This window comes from Pan troglodytes, chromosome 3 (assembly GCF_028858775.2).
Source record: "Pan troglodytes isolate AG18354 chromosome 3, NHGRI_mPanTro3-v2.0_pri, whole genome shotgun sequence".
In the NCBI taxonomy this organism is placed as follows: domain Eukaryota; kingdom Metazoa; phylum Chordata; class Mammalia; order Primates; family Hominidae; genus Pan; species Pan troglodytes.
Window position 1 is genome coordinate 40,701,147 of NC_072401.2, and position 14,677 is coordinate 40,715,823.

General features: G+C 43.8%; 1 non-coding gene across 1 annotated transcript; it reads right to left on the minus strand.

The window, feature by feature from the left end:
• Positions 1–553: 553 nt before the first annotated feature.
• Positions 554–615, minus strand: LOC112209090 (U7 small nuclear RNA). The gene has a single exon (XR_002943760.1). It is a non-coding gene; the product is annotated as a U7 small nuclear RNA (small nuclear RNA).
• Positions 616–14,677: the final 14,062 nt, after the last annotated feature.

A 14,677-nucleotide genomic window follows, 5' to 3' on the forward strand; every position in this document is an offset into this window, starting at 1 on the left:
CAAGCGTGGTGGCACGTGCCTGTTAATCCTCTGTGGGAGGCTGAGGCGGGAGCATTGCATGAGTCCAGGAGTTCAGTTGTGTCACTGCACTCCAGCCTGGGCAGCAGAGCAAGACCCTGTCTCTTAAAAAAAAAAAAAAAGTTAGGGTCCAAAGATAATGCTTTCTCTATATTGCTACTGCCTCTCCTTAGAACATTACTAACTAGTATGAGTTATGTATTAAAAAGATTAAACCCTCTCTCTGCCATATTTTATAACATAATATTTTCAGTCTGTGGTTAGCCTTTTCATGATTTTTTACAACAAAATAATTTATATTTTTTATGTAGTTAAATTTACTATGAGTACTTTTTCTGAGGTGAGGTTGGTCTTAAAACAGCAGCTTTCAATAATTGTGTCAATTTCCCAAGAAATCTCCCGGTATTTTATTTCCAGAGACTCCTCTGATGCTCATTCATCTGAAACTCACTCATTTGGGACAGGCGACAGTAAGCTGTTTTTCTATAAGGAGTGCAATTTATTTATTTATTTATTTATTTTAAAATAATTTTTAGGGGGCTTTCTGTTAAAAACAGGAAAGTCTGCTAGACAAATTCTAAAGCAGCTGTAACACAAAGAGTGTGAGTTTTTATAGTGGTAACCACACATGGATTTTACCCTCATGAAATTGTAATTGTCAGCAAACAGTCATGTGCGTTTAGGATTTTTTTATTGGTGCCATCCGGGGCCCAGTCCCACTGGATTGGCCTTGGGTTACATGGCTGATGGTCTATCGCAGCAGCAATGTACAGGGCTGTCTAATTTCCTGTGCTGCCTCCCATCCATCCTCCTATGCCAGTCACCAAATTAGTAGCCTCCTCTTCTCCAATCCCGCAGGGCCTCCTGGCCTCTGGCAACAAGATGAGGAAACTCAGGCACAAAAATGTTTAAGCAATGTTCTAAAATTTACATACTGGTAAGAGAGCAATATTCAAAACATTTAAAACTAGCAAGATGTTGCTAGGAAACAGAATAGACACACACACATACACACAGCAAAAAGAAAAAAGCCTGACCAGTCAGAACAGACACCAGTATGAACTCTAACCAGTCAGAACAGAGGCCAGCTGTGAATGACCAGTATGGTCTCACTACCAAGAACAGGCTTTATTCCAGGAGCCTGGCAGCCTCTATTCTTGAATGCATCCCCCTATACTGTCTCATCACTAGACTTCACAGCAGAGAAGCCTGATAGCCAATTTCAAACTCTCCTGTGCCATTGAGGAACCTCTTCCTGTTCCTCCTAAGCCTTCCACAAAGCTGAAATAAATGACTCACCACAGGTTGAAAGGTTGATACTCACCTCTGTGTATAGCAGAGTCATGAAGGTGAGAGGGAAGAGTGAAGCTGGGCACACAATGAAAAGATGCAGTGTTAGGGGCATTTAGGGTAATCCGCCACCTGGAGAAAAGTTATGAGAAGGCAAGACCAATCCACGAAGCAACCGGGAACCACCATTTATACAAGGAGTCACAGTAATTCAGCATTCCCCAAGAGCTTGAGAAATCTTTGTTAGGGGAATAGATTTCCGGCAAATATATAGAATGTGGTTTCAAGATATTATCATTATTATCATGTTATTAAAGGAATGGGTGAGCCTGGAAGAGTAAAATGTTAGGAATGCTTAGCACACACACATTGAAAAGACTGGGGAAGGTTTAAGAACATCATCTTCAGAGTCAGACAGACCTCTAGGTGTGGCTCTGACATTTACAAATTAAGTGACCCAAATCAAGCCTCCTCCCATAAATCTCCTTAATCTGTGCAATGGGTATAATAGTGGTGTCTACTCCCATAGGCTAGCTGTGAGGGCTAACAAGAATAACATGTGTGTCCAGTGGCTGGGCACAGTGAATGGAATGTTCAGTCAATGTTGGGCACTGCTGCACAGAGCAATGACATCACTACCGTCATCATCATCATCATGATCTCTGAAGCATTCTTAAGTGCCTAAAGATATACTCGCAAAATGAACCTTGCAGCAAGGTGGCCAAAAAGAAGCTTCCAGTGATCATCCCCTTGGCAGGAACACCAAATTGAACAGCTATCCACACAAAAAACTACCTTCATAGGAACCAAAAATCAGGTGAGCAATCATATGTTAAGGAAATCACATCATGTTAAGGAAAGAGGCACTGAAGAGGGTAGGAAAGACATTCTTGAATCACTTACACCACCCACCCCCATCCGCTGGCAGCAGCTGCTTGGTGCAGAGAATCTGTGCTTGGGGGAGGACAGTGCAGTGATTATGGGACGTTGCATTGGCACTCATTGCTGCCCTGTCACAGCAAAAAGAAACAAGGGGCAGAACTCTGCTGGTGCCCACAGGGGAGCATTTAGACTAGCCCTAGGCAGAGGCAAATCATCTATCCCAGTGGTAGGAACCTGAGCTCCAGCAAACCCTGCCACCCTGGGCTAAAGTGCCCTGGGGTCCTAAATAAACTTGCAGTGCAGGCCACAGGGACTGCAATTCCTGGGCAACTCCTCCTGCTGTGCAGGGCTTGGAGCCAGTGAAATTGGGATGCACATGACCTAGTGAGACACCAGCTGGGGCAGCCAAGGTAGCGCTTCCATTGCCCCTCCCCCAACCCCAGTAGCACAGCTCACAGATTCAAGAGGGATCCTTCCCCTTGCTTGAGGAGAGGGGAGAGTAAAGAGGACTTCATCTTGCCAGTTGGATACCAGCTCAGCCACAGTCCAGTAGGACACCAGGCAGAGTCCTGAGGCCCCCATTCCAGGCCCTAGCCCCCGGACAACATTTCTAGACACACACTGGGCCAGAAGGGAACCCACTACCTTGAATGGAAGGACTCAGTTCTGGCAGAATTTATCACCTGCTGGCTACAGAGCCCTTGGGCCCTGAGTAATCAGCAATGGTAGCCAGACAGGACTCATCACAGGCCTGGGGGGAGACTCAGAGACATTCTGGCTTCAGGTGAGACCCAGCTCATTCCCAACGTGTGGTGGCCACAGGGAGAGACCCCTTCTGCTTCAGGAAAGGAGAGGGAAATGTAAAAGTGACTTTGTCTTGAAGCTTAAGTACCAGCTCAGCCACAGTAGAATAGAGCACCAAGTAGGCGCTTCTAGGCCCCAGTTCCAGGCCTTGGCTCCTGGGTAGCACTTACAGACCTGCCTTGGGCCAAAGGGGAACCCACTGAACTGAAAGAAGAGACTCAGGACTGGCAGCATTCACCACAAGCTGCCTAAAGAACCCTTGGGCCAGCCGGGCATGGTGGCTCACGCCTGTAATCCCAGTACTTCGGGAGGCTGAGGCGGGCAAATCACCTGAGGTTGGGTGTTCGAGACCAGCCTGGCCAACATGGTGAAACCCTGTCTCTACTTAAAATACAAAAATGAGGTGGGTGTGGTGACTCAAGCCTGTACTTCCAGCTACTCAGGAGGCTGAGGCAGGAGAATTGCTTGAACCCGGGAGGCGGAGACCGCAGTGAGCCGAGATCACGCCACTACATTCCAGCCTAGGTGACAGAGCAATACTCCATCTCAAAAAAAAAAAAAAAAAAAAGAACCCTTGGGCCTTGAGTGAACATTGGTGGTAGCCAGGCAGTACTTGCCATGGGTCTGGGGAGGCGGCAGCCATGGGGAGAGACTCCTCTGCTTGAGGAAAGGGAAGGGAAGAGTGAAAAGGACTTTGTCCTGTGGCTTGGTTACTACCTCAGCTGCAGTAGAATAGAGTACCAAGTAGATTCCTCAGGTTCCCAACTCCAGGCCTGGCTCTTAGATAGCACCTCTGGATCCATCTGGGGCCGAGGGGAACTCGCCACCTTGAAGGGAAGAACACAAGCCTTGCTGGATTTGCCATATTCTGATTGTAGAGCCCTTGGGCCTTGAGGAACAGAGGCAGTAGCCAGGCAGTGGTCACTGCGGGCCTTGGGCAAGACCCAGTGCTGTGCTGGCTTTGAGTCTGACCCAGCACAGCCCCAGTGGTGGTGGACATAGGGGCGCTTGTATCACACCTCCCCCGTCTCCAGGCAACTCAGCACAGAGAAAAAGACTCCATTTTTTTGGAGGAAGGTAAGAGAAGAGAACAAGAATGTCTGCCTAGTAATCCAGGGAATTCTCCCAGATCTTACCCAAGACCACCAAGGTGGTACCTCAGCCAGTCTGCAAGGGCCATAGCATTACGGAGTGTGGACTGCCCACTAAAGCAGATAAGGCTGCAGTGACCAAAGACTTGGACCACAACACCCAAGACCCTTCACATACCTGGAAAGCCTTCTGAAGAAGGATGGGTAGAAATAAGCCCAGACTGTGAAGACTACAATAGATACCTCACTCTTCAATGCCCAAACATTAATGAACATCTACAAGCATCAAGAACATCCAGGAAAACATGACTTTACCAAATGATCTAAATAAGACACCAGTGACTAATCCCGGAGACACAGAGATGTGTGACCTTTTGGATAGAGAATTCAAAAGAGTCGTTTTGAGGAAGCTCAACTAAATCCAAGATAATACAGAGAACAAATTCAGAATCCTATCAGATAAGTTTAACAAAGAGGTTAACATAATTGGAAAGAGTCAAGCAGAAATTCTGGAGCTGAAAAATGCAATTGACATGTGGAAGAATGCATCAGTGTCTCTTAACAGCAGAATTCATCAAGCAGAAGAAAGAATTAGTGAGCCTGAAGACAGGCTATTTGAAAATACAGTCAGAGGAGACAAAAGAAAAAAGAATAAAAAACAATGAAGCATGCTTACGAGATCTAGAAAATAGGTCCACAGGGGCAAATCTAAGGTTATTGGCCTTAAAGAGGAGGTAGAGAGAGAGATCAAGGTAGAAAGTTTATTCAAAGAATTAATAAAACAGAATGTCCCAAACCTAGAGGAATATATCAATATTCAAGTAGAAGAAAGTTATAGAACACCAAGAAGATTTAACGACAAGAGGACTACCTCAAGGCATTTAATAATCAAATTCCTGAAGGTCAAGGATAAAGAAAGGATCCTAAATGCAGCAAGAGAAAACAAATAATAATATACAAAGGAACTCCAATACATCTGGCTGTAGACTCTCAGTGGAAGCTTCACAGGCCAGGAGAGAGTGGCATGACACATTTAAAGTGCTGAAGGAGGGCCAGGTGCAGTGGTTCACGCCTGTAATCCCAGCACTTTGGGAGGCTGAGGCCGGTGGAACACTCGAGGTCAGGAGTTCGAGGCTAGCCTGGCTAACATGGTGAAACCCCGTCTCTACTAAAAATACAAAAATTAGCCAGATGTGGTGTGCATACTTGTAATACCAGATACTTGGAAGGCTGAGGCAGGAGAACCAGTTGAACCCAGGAGGCAGAGATTGCAGTGACCTGAGATCGTGCCACTGCACTCCAGCCTGGGTGACAGAGCAAGACTCTGTCTCAAAAAAAAAAAAAAAAAAAAGTAAATAAATAAATAAATAAATAAAGTGCTGAAGGAAAAAACAAAAACAAAAACTTTTATCCTAGAATAGTATATCCAGAAAAAATATCCTTTAAACATGAAGGTCAAATAAAGATTTTCCTAGACAAACAAAAGCTGAGGAATTTCATCAACACCAAACCTATCCTACAAGACATGCTACAAGGAATTCTTCTATATGAAAGAAAAGGATGATGTTAATGAGAATAAGAAATCATCTAAAAGTAGAAAACTCACTGGTAATAGTAAGTACACAGAAAAACACAGTATAACCCTGTAACTGTGGTGGGTAAAAACTACTCCTATCTCGAGTAGAAAGACTGAAAGGTGAACCCGTCAAAAATAATAACTACAACAACTTTTCAAGAATTAGACAGTATAACAAGATATAAATAGAAGCAACAAAAAGTTAAAAAGTGGGGGATAATGTTAGAATATAACATTTTTATTAGTTTTTGTTTGTTAGTTTGTTTATGCAATCAGTGTTAAGTTGTCATCAGTTTATGGGTTATAAGATATTATTTATTTGCAAGCCTCCTGGTAACCTCAAATCAAAAAACATACAATAAAAAACAATAGGCCTGGAGCGTTGGCTCATGCCTGTAATTCCAGCACTTTGGGAGGCTGAGACGGGTGGATCACTTGAGGTCAGAAGTTCAAGACCAGCCTGGCCAACATGGTGAAACCCTGTCTCTACTAAAAATACAAAAATTAGCCAGGTGTAGTGGTAGGTGCCTGTAATCCCAGCTACTTGGGAGGCTGAGGCACAAGAATTGCTTGAACCTGGGAGGTGGAGGTTGCAGTGAGCCGAGATTGTGCCACTGCACTCCAGCCTGAGCAACAAAGTGAGACTCAGTCTCAAAAACAAAAACAAACAGAAAAAAAAACCAACAAAAACCCAGTAAATTAAAACATACCACTTAAGAAAATCACCTTCACCAAAAAGTAGACAGGAAGAATGGAAGGAAGGAAGAAAAGATACCACAAAACAACGAGAAAACAACAAAATGACAAGAGTAAGTCCTTACTTATCAATAATAACATTGACAGTAAATGGACTAAACTCTTTAATCAAAAGACATAGAGTGGCTGCAGAGATTAAAACAAAAACATGATCCAACGATGTGTTGCCTATAAGAAACACACTTCACCTATAATGACACATGTAGACTGAAAATAAAGGAATGGAAAAAGATATTCCATGCAAATGAAAACCAAAAAGAGCAGGAGTGTCTACACTTACAGCAGACAAAATAGATTTCAAGACAAAACTATTCAAAGAGACAAAGAAGTTTGTTATATAATGATTAAAGGGTCAGTTCAGCAAGAGGATATAATAATTACAAATATATATGCACCCAAAACTGGAGCACTCAGATATAAAGCAAATTATTATCAGACCTAAAGAGAGAAATAGGTCCCAATATAATAATAGCTGGAGACTTCAGCACTCCACCTTCAGCATTGGACAGATCATTCAGACAGAAAAATCCACAAAGAAACATCAGGGCTGAGCACAGTGGCTCACGCCTGTAATCCCAGCACTTTGGGAGGCCAAGGTGGGCGGATCACAAGGTCAGGAGATCAAGACCATCGTGGCTAACACGGTGAAACCCCATCTCTCCTAAAAATACAAAAAATTAACCAGGCGTGGTGGCAGGCACCTGTAATCCCGGCTACTTGGGAGGCTGAGGCAGGAGAATTGCTTGAACCTGGGAGGTAGAGTTGCAGCGAGCCGAGATCACACCATTGCACTCCAGCCTGGGCAACAGAGCGAGACTCTGTTTAAAAAAAAAAAAAAAAAAAAATTAAAACAATTGAACTCAGGGAGATAGAGAATAGAGTGATGATTCCCAGAGGCTGGGAAGGGTAGTGGGGATAGAGGGAAGAGGGAAGTGGGGTGGTTAATGGATACACAAATATAGTTACATAGAATTAATAAGATCTAGTATTTGATAGTACATCAATTTATTGTACATTTAAAAACAGCCAAAAGAGTATAATTGGATTGCTTGTAACACAAAGAAAGGATAAATGCTTGAGGTGATGGATATCCCATTTACCCTGATGTGATTATTATAAATTGCATGCCTATATCAAAATATTTCATGTACTCTCATAAATATATATGCCTACTATGTACCCACAAAAATAAAAAAATTAAAATTAAAAATAATTTTTAAATACTCACATATACGGAATAAAAACCCAAGTAAGACTGGATGCAGTGGCTCATACCTGTAATCCCAGTACTTTGGGAGGCCAAGGTGTGAGAATCACTTGAGGCCATGAGTTCAAGAGCAGCCTGAGGAACGTAACAAAATCCCTATCTCCAAAAAAAATTTTTTTTGAGACGGAGTCTTGCTCTGTCTCCCAGGCTGGAGTGCAGTAGCGCAATCTCAGCTCACTGCAAGCTCTGCCTCCCAGGTTCACACCATTCTCCTGCCTCAACCTCCCGAGTAGCTGGGACTACAGGCACCCACCACCATGCCTGGTTAATTTTTTGTATTTTTAGTAGAGACAGGGTTTCACCATGTTAGCCAGGATGGTCTCGATCTCCTGACCTCGTGCTCCTGCCTGTCTCGGCCTCCCAAAGTGCTGGGATTACAGGTGTGAGCCACCTTGCCCAGCCTCTAAAAAAATTTAAAAGAAAATTAGCCAGGAGTAGTGACATGAGACTACAGTCCCAGCTACTGAGAAGGCTGAGGGAGTGAGATCACTTGAGCCCAGGAGGTTGAGGCTGCAGTGAGCTATGATTACACCAATGCACTCCAGCCTGGCAACAGAGCAAGACCTTCTCTCAAACAAAACAAAACAAAACAAAACAAAACAAAACAAAACAAAACAAAACACCCAAGTAGGGAGGCTTGCATATATCCTCTTAACTTCCAAATGACAGAGGAATAGAAAGCAATGCTGAAGTAGCCAGGCATGGTGGTGCGTGCCTGTGGTCCTAGCTACTCAGGAGGATGAGGCAGGAGGATCACTTGAGCCCAGGAAAACGAGGTTGCAGTGAGCTGAGATCATGCCACTGCACACCAGCCTGGGCAACAGAGTGAGGCTCTGTCTGAAATAAAGAAGGAAAGAAAAAGAAAGGAAGAAAGGAAGGAAGGAAGGAAGGAAGGAAGGAAGGAAGGAAGGAAGGAAGGAAGGAAGAAAGGGAGGGAGGGAAGGAAGGAAGGAGGGAGAGAAGGAGGAAGGGAGGTAAGAAATGCTGCCAATCAGGAGTAGGAGAGGCCAAATCAGTGAGTGATGAGATCAAGTTGCTGTGGGCAGGGAAATGGGCTGTGAGTTCAGGAGATTCCCAAGGGAGCTAACCAGGAAAATTCCAAAAAATGGGGAGATCCTTAATGTGGCTTGAAGGAAGAAGAGAAGAGAAGCCTTTGGGGCAGGGGTTTGATTATCCACAGATCTGATAAGAGAATTGGGGAGCAGGTAAGTAGTGATCATAAAACAAGGCAGGTAATGAGAAATGCACTGTATAGACTAAGAGGGCACCTCCATTGGTCAGATTTTATCGTTCGCTTTTTCATTGCCTCTCTGGGAAGTGTAAGGTGGTCATTGAGTAGGACCAGCTTTCATCCTTTTACATAGTAACTTGATTAACATGTTTTCTGTGTAATTTTTGTCAGCATTGGTGAGGGGAGGGGAGGCCAGGGGAGGGAAGGGGAGGGGAGGGAAGGAGAGGGGAGGGAGGCTCACTGGGGCTCAGTAAGATATGTACTCTCATGCCTTGCTGCAGGAAATGTAAATTAGTACAACCTCTTTGGCAAGCAACTTGGCAATATGTCTCAAAACAGCTTAAAAATGGCCATCCAGTTGGGTGCAAACTTTGGAGCAGTATCTTATAGAAATAAATGATCAGAAATGTGACTAATGAAAGGGAGGCCATCAGTGTTGTATATATGAGTAAAAAAAGCATAACATATTAAAAAGAAGACTATAAAGAAACTCATAAAATTTTGAGGAGTTGTTATATCTAAGGAGGGGGATTACGAGAAATTATTATTATTATTATTAGTTTTGAGACAGAGTTTCACTCTTGTTGTCCAGGCTGGAGTGCAGTGGTGCGATCTCGGCTCACTGCAACCTCCGCCTCCCAGGTTCAAGTGATTCTACTGCCTCAGCCTCTTGAGTAGCTGGGATTACAGGCATGTGCCACCATGCCCGGCTAATTTTGTATTTTTAGTACGGACAGGGTTTCTCCATGTTGGTCAGGCTGCTCTCGAACTCCCGACCTCAGGTGATCCACCCACCTCGGCCTCCCAAAGTGCTAGGATTACAGGCGTGAGCCACTGCACCCAGCCTAAGAAATTATTGACTTCATTTTCCTTTTTTTATTTTGAGACGGAGTCTTGCTCTGTCACCCAGGCTGGAGTGCAATGGTGCGATCTTGGCTCACTGCAACCTCCGCCTCCTAGGTTCAAGCCATTCTCCTGCCTCAGCTTCCCATGTAGCTGGGACTACAGGCATGTGACACCATGCCCAGCTAATTTTTGGTATTTTTAGTAGAGACGGGGTTTTACCATGTTGACCAGGCTGGTGTCAAACTCCTGACCTCAAGTGATCCACCCACCTTGGCCTCCCAAAGTGCTGGGATTACAGGCGTGAGCCACCATGCCCAGCCTTCATTTTACTTTTAAGATGTTCCTGTTCTGTGAGTTATCAGAAGTAATAAAAATTTAAAAAATGTTTTTCTAAATTTCTCCAGTATGTTACTTGTAAGAAAAATGTATTTATTTATTTATTTGTTTGTTTTTTTGTTTCTTTAGAGACAGGGTCTTGCTCTGTCACCCAGCTAGAGTGCAGTGGCACAATCACGGCTCACTGCAGCCTCAACCTCCAAGGCTTAAGAGATCCTCCTGCCTCAGCCTCTCAAGTAGATGGGACCACAGGTGTGTGCCACTACATCTGGCTAATTAATTTTTTTTTTTTTTTTTTTGCAGAGATAGGATCTCCCTATGTTGCCCAGGCTAGTCTCGAGCTTCTGGGCCTGAGTGATCATCCTGTCTCAGCCTCCCAAAGTGCTGGGATTATAGGCGTGAGCAACTGCCTGGCCAAGAAAAACAAATGTAAAAATAAATGGATTTTTAGGGCAGCGAAATATTCTGTATGATACTGTAATGGTGGATACATGCTATTATACATTCGTCCAGACCCACAGAATGTACACCACCAAGAGTGAACTCTGATGTAAACTGTGGACTTTGGGTGACGATGATCTATCAGTGTGGGTTTATGCATTGTAACAGAAGGACCCCTCTGGAAGGGAATGTTGATACACTGGGGACTGTGCATGTGTATGGGGAGGGGTATGTGGGAACTCTCTATAGCTTCCTTTGAATTTTGCTGTGAGTGTAAAACTGCGTTAAAAAAAAAAATCCTACTGGGAGTGGTGGCTCATGCCTGTAATTCCAGCATTTTGGGAGGCTGAGGCTGGCACATGGTTTGAGGCCAGGAGTTTGAGACCAGCCTGGCCAATATGGTGAAACTCTGTCTCTACTAAAATTACAAAAATTAGCTGGGCACGGTGGCACACAACTGTAGTCTGAGCTATCTCGAGAAGCTGAGGCAGGAGAATCGCTTGAACCCGGGAGACAGAGGTTGCAGTGGGCCAAGATTGTATCACTGCACTCCAGCCTGGGTGACAGAGTGAGACTCTGTCTCAAAAAATGCAGGAGGCGGAGGTTGCAGTGAGCTGAGATCACGCCATTGCACTCCAGCCTAGGCGACAGAGCGAGGCTCCATCTCAAAAAGAAAAAGAAAAAAGAAAAGAAAAAGTGTACTAGTGCCCTCAGTTGTATTTATCTTGGTTGATGAAAACCTGTTTAGTCTTATAGACCCAGAAGAGAAGGTGTTTGAGCCAACATTTTCTCAGAAAAGGATCATTCATTTGTTCATTCATTCCCAGCTCCTCCTCTGTGTCAAGCACTGTTTTAGGCACTGGGGATGCACCTATGAGCAAATCAGGAAACCTCTCTGCCATGATGGAGCTTATGTTCTGCAGGGGATGAGACTCAATAGTCAACAGAGCAATGAAGAACAATGAAGCAGGGCCGCGGAGACAGAGAGTGATGGGGAGAGGTGTGTGTGCTCCTTTAGACAGAGTGCTTGGGAAAGGCCTCTTAATGAAGAGTTATGTGAACACAGACCTGAAGGAGGCGGGGGAGTGAGCCATGTGGCTGTCTTGAGGAAATGCTTTCTAAGCAGAGGGAACAGCAAATGTGAAGACCCCAAGGACAAGCTTGCTGCGTGTGATTGAGGCACAGAGAGGAGGCCAGTGTGGCTGGAGATGAGGTTGGAGAGTTAGGGGAGGGTTGGACCATGTGCAGCTCTACAGGTCTTTTTTTTTTTTTTTTTTTAACTAAAAACAAAACAACAACAACAACAAAAGTGAAAAGAATATTGAGCTTGGAGTCAGAAATCCTGGCTTCAAGTCCCTGTTCCGTCACTGGAAAGCTGTGTAATAATCTCAAAAAATGCACTCTACTATTCTGAGCATCCATTTTCCCAACTGCAAAATGCCAGTGGCAAGGGAAGACTGTAAATGCCGTAATACATGTGAAAGTTTTCACAGCCTGGAAAATGTTCTCTCTCTGTAAGGGATTGCAACCACTGTGAAAGGATGCAAAATAACCTTTCATAGTCAGTGAACCAAAGCGCGAGTCAATAGAACTCCAAACTTCAATCTCTAGGACTTTTCATAAATGGAGAGACTATCAAAGGAAAATAATAAAGCAGCCAAATGCATGATGACTCTTCGAGACTGCCCCGTTGCCAGTCTTTCCGGTTCTTTTTCTGTGATGAATTGTTCTGGAAGTATAGAGTTCAGTGACATTATTCCCTTTTGCAGATGAGAGGAGTGGCTTTGATATCAAAGAGCAGGCCCAAGAACTGGGAGAAGAAAGATGGTTAAGTACATTCAATCATTCTGTAAGAGTGATTACTAGATTTAAATTGCGTTGGAACATATTTTGTTCAATTGTTTTAAAAGAATTTGATTTACTCTCAAATACGACCATCAGGAAAACAGCGTGGAAAAAACACAAACACTGGAAAAAGACACTTAGCACACCTGCTAAAGAAGCCCATGTGATACTGGGATACAGAATCATAAATATTTTAATATTTGTGAACACCATGTTTTTCCATATTTACTTCATTTGACTTTGTTTCTGATAACTCTAACTTTGCTAGTGTCCTCACAATCCGACTCCTCATCTTCCATTTCACTTTTCTAAGAAGAGGTCTCAGCCAGCCTGGCCAACATGGTGAAACCCTGTCTTTACTAAAAATACAAAAATTATCTGGGTGTGGTGGCGGGCGCATGTAATCTCAGCTACTCGGGAGGCTGAGGCAGGAGAATCGCTTGGACCCGGGAGACGGAGGTTGCAGTGAGCAGAGATCGCGCCACTGCCCTCCAGCCTGGGTGAAAGAGTGAGACCTGTCTCAAAAAAAAAAAAAAAAAAAAAAGTCTCAAGGTCTCAGGCTCTATTCAGGCTCTGTTTTGTTTTCCTGTCTAGCACGTCTTGTTTTTCTGAGCATTGAGGTCCTACCTTGGTCCTCTCCTCACAGGCTTGCAGGGTGTGGCACCAGACGCTGACTGCCAATCTCACATCTGAGCGCCCCCTTCCTGCCTGGCTCTCCTCAGCTGCTTGCCTGAGTGGAAAGAGAGTGTGTACTGTAATTCTGAAGTGCACAGACTTAGGCCGGGCATGGTGGCTCATGCCTGTAATCCCAGCACTTTAGGAGGCCAAGGTGGGTGGATCACGAGGTCAGGAGTTCCAGACCAGCTTGACCAACATGGAGAAACCCCACCTCTGCTAAAAGTACAAAAATTAGCTGGGCGTGGTGGCACACACCTGTAATTGCAGCTACTCAGGAGGCTGAGACAGGAGAATTGCTTGAACTCAGGAGGCGGTGGTTACAGTGAGCCGAGATCACGCCGCTGTACTCCAGCCTGGGTGACAGAGTGAGACTGTCTCAAAAAAATAAAATAAAATAAAAAAGTGTACAGACTTAGAATTAAAGAGCAGAAGACAGAACTTCTCAGATTTACAAAACAACAAAAATGACAACAATATCAATAAAACCATCTTTCCCAATTCCATCCAGTAATATGTTATCTACAAGAGATGTATTTAAAACAAAAGGGTATAGAAAATTTGAAAATAAGGAATTAAATACCAGAAGTAAGGTAAACCAGAAGAAAGCTAGGGTAGCAATTTCAATAACAGATAAAATAGAATTTAAGATGAGAAATGATCATAAGGGACACGGGGCACTTTAAATGTTGGTTAAAAGAACTGTAAATCAAGAATCATGAACAAATATGCACCTAAGATAGCCTTGGAACACATAAAGCAATAATTCACAGAACGGTAAGCATTTAAACATCTCCCAAAGAGACAGATAAATCAAGCAGGCTTTGGTGATGATCAAGCTGACCTGAGCTCATATCCCTTTTCCAGCACTTACTGGCTATGTGACTTCATTACGTTATTTAGGCTCTTCAAAGCTCAATATTTTCATGTGAATAACAGGAATAACATCAGCCTCCCATGACTGCCATAAGCTTTAAGTGAGATAATACATATACGTTATCTAGTACGATGTCTGGACAACAGTTGGTATTTTATAAATGATTTCAATAAAAATTATCCTTCAAACCCCTCACCCAACCCCACTCGATCACCAGCTATGTCCCTATTAGGCCTCTTTGATTTTGAATATAGGTTATATCCTGTATCCCTGGCTTTTCCACCATCAAAATTCTAGGGATACAGCAGAAAGCTGAGACAGAGTCTAGAGCAACACAACATCTTTGTACAACTCGGGAGTGATACTCAACTAAAACACACCCAGTAAGGGTGTCATGTTTTTTCTACCTACATCCACGCTGACTGATGAGCGCCTGTGCCACTTGTCACTATGTTGTCTCTCAGTTCCAATTTACATGGCCTTGTGATAACAGAGCCAGACCCTGGAAACATTTCTCATCAGCTGTAATCCCAGCTACTCAGGAGGCAGAATGTTAGGTTTCATCAATGAGGCACTGGAGTGACATTGAGAGGACATAGCTGCAGAAAGATCATCGCCTTCTAGGTTCTGGCCCTTTATTATTATTATTTAGCCTGAGAGCCTAACAACCCATGTGAACAAAGTTTCTGCTGCACTCTCACACCTTGCTCTTCCTACTGTGAATTTTTTTTTTTTTAGATGA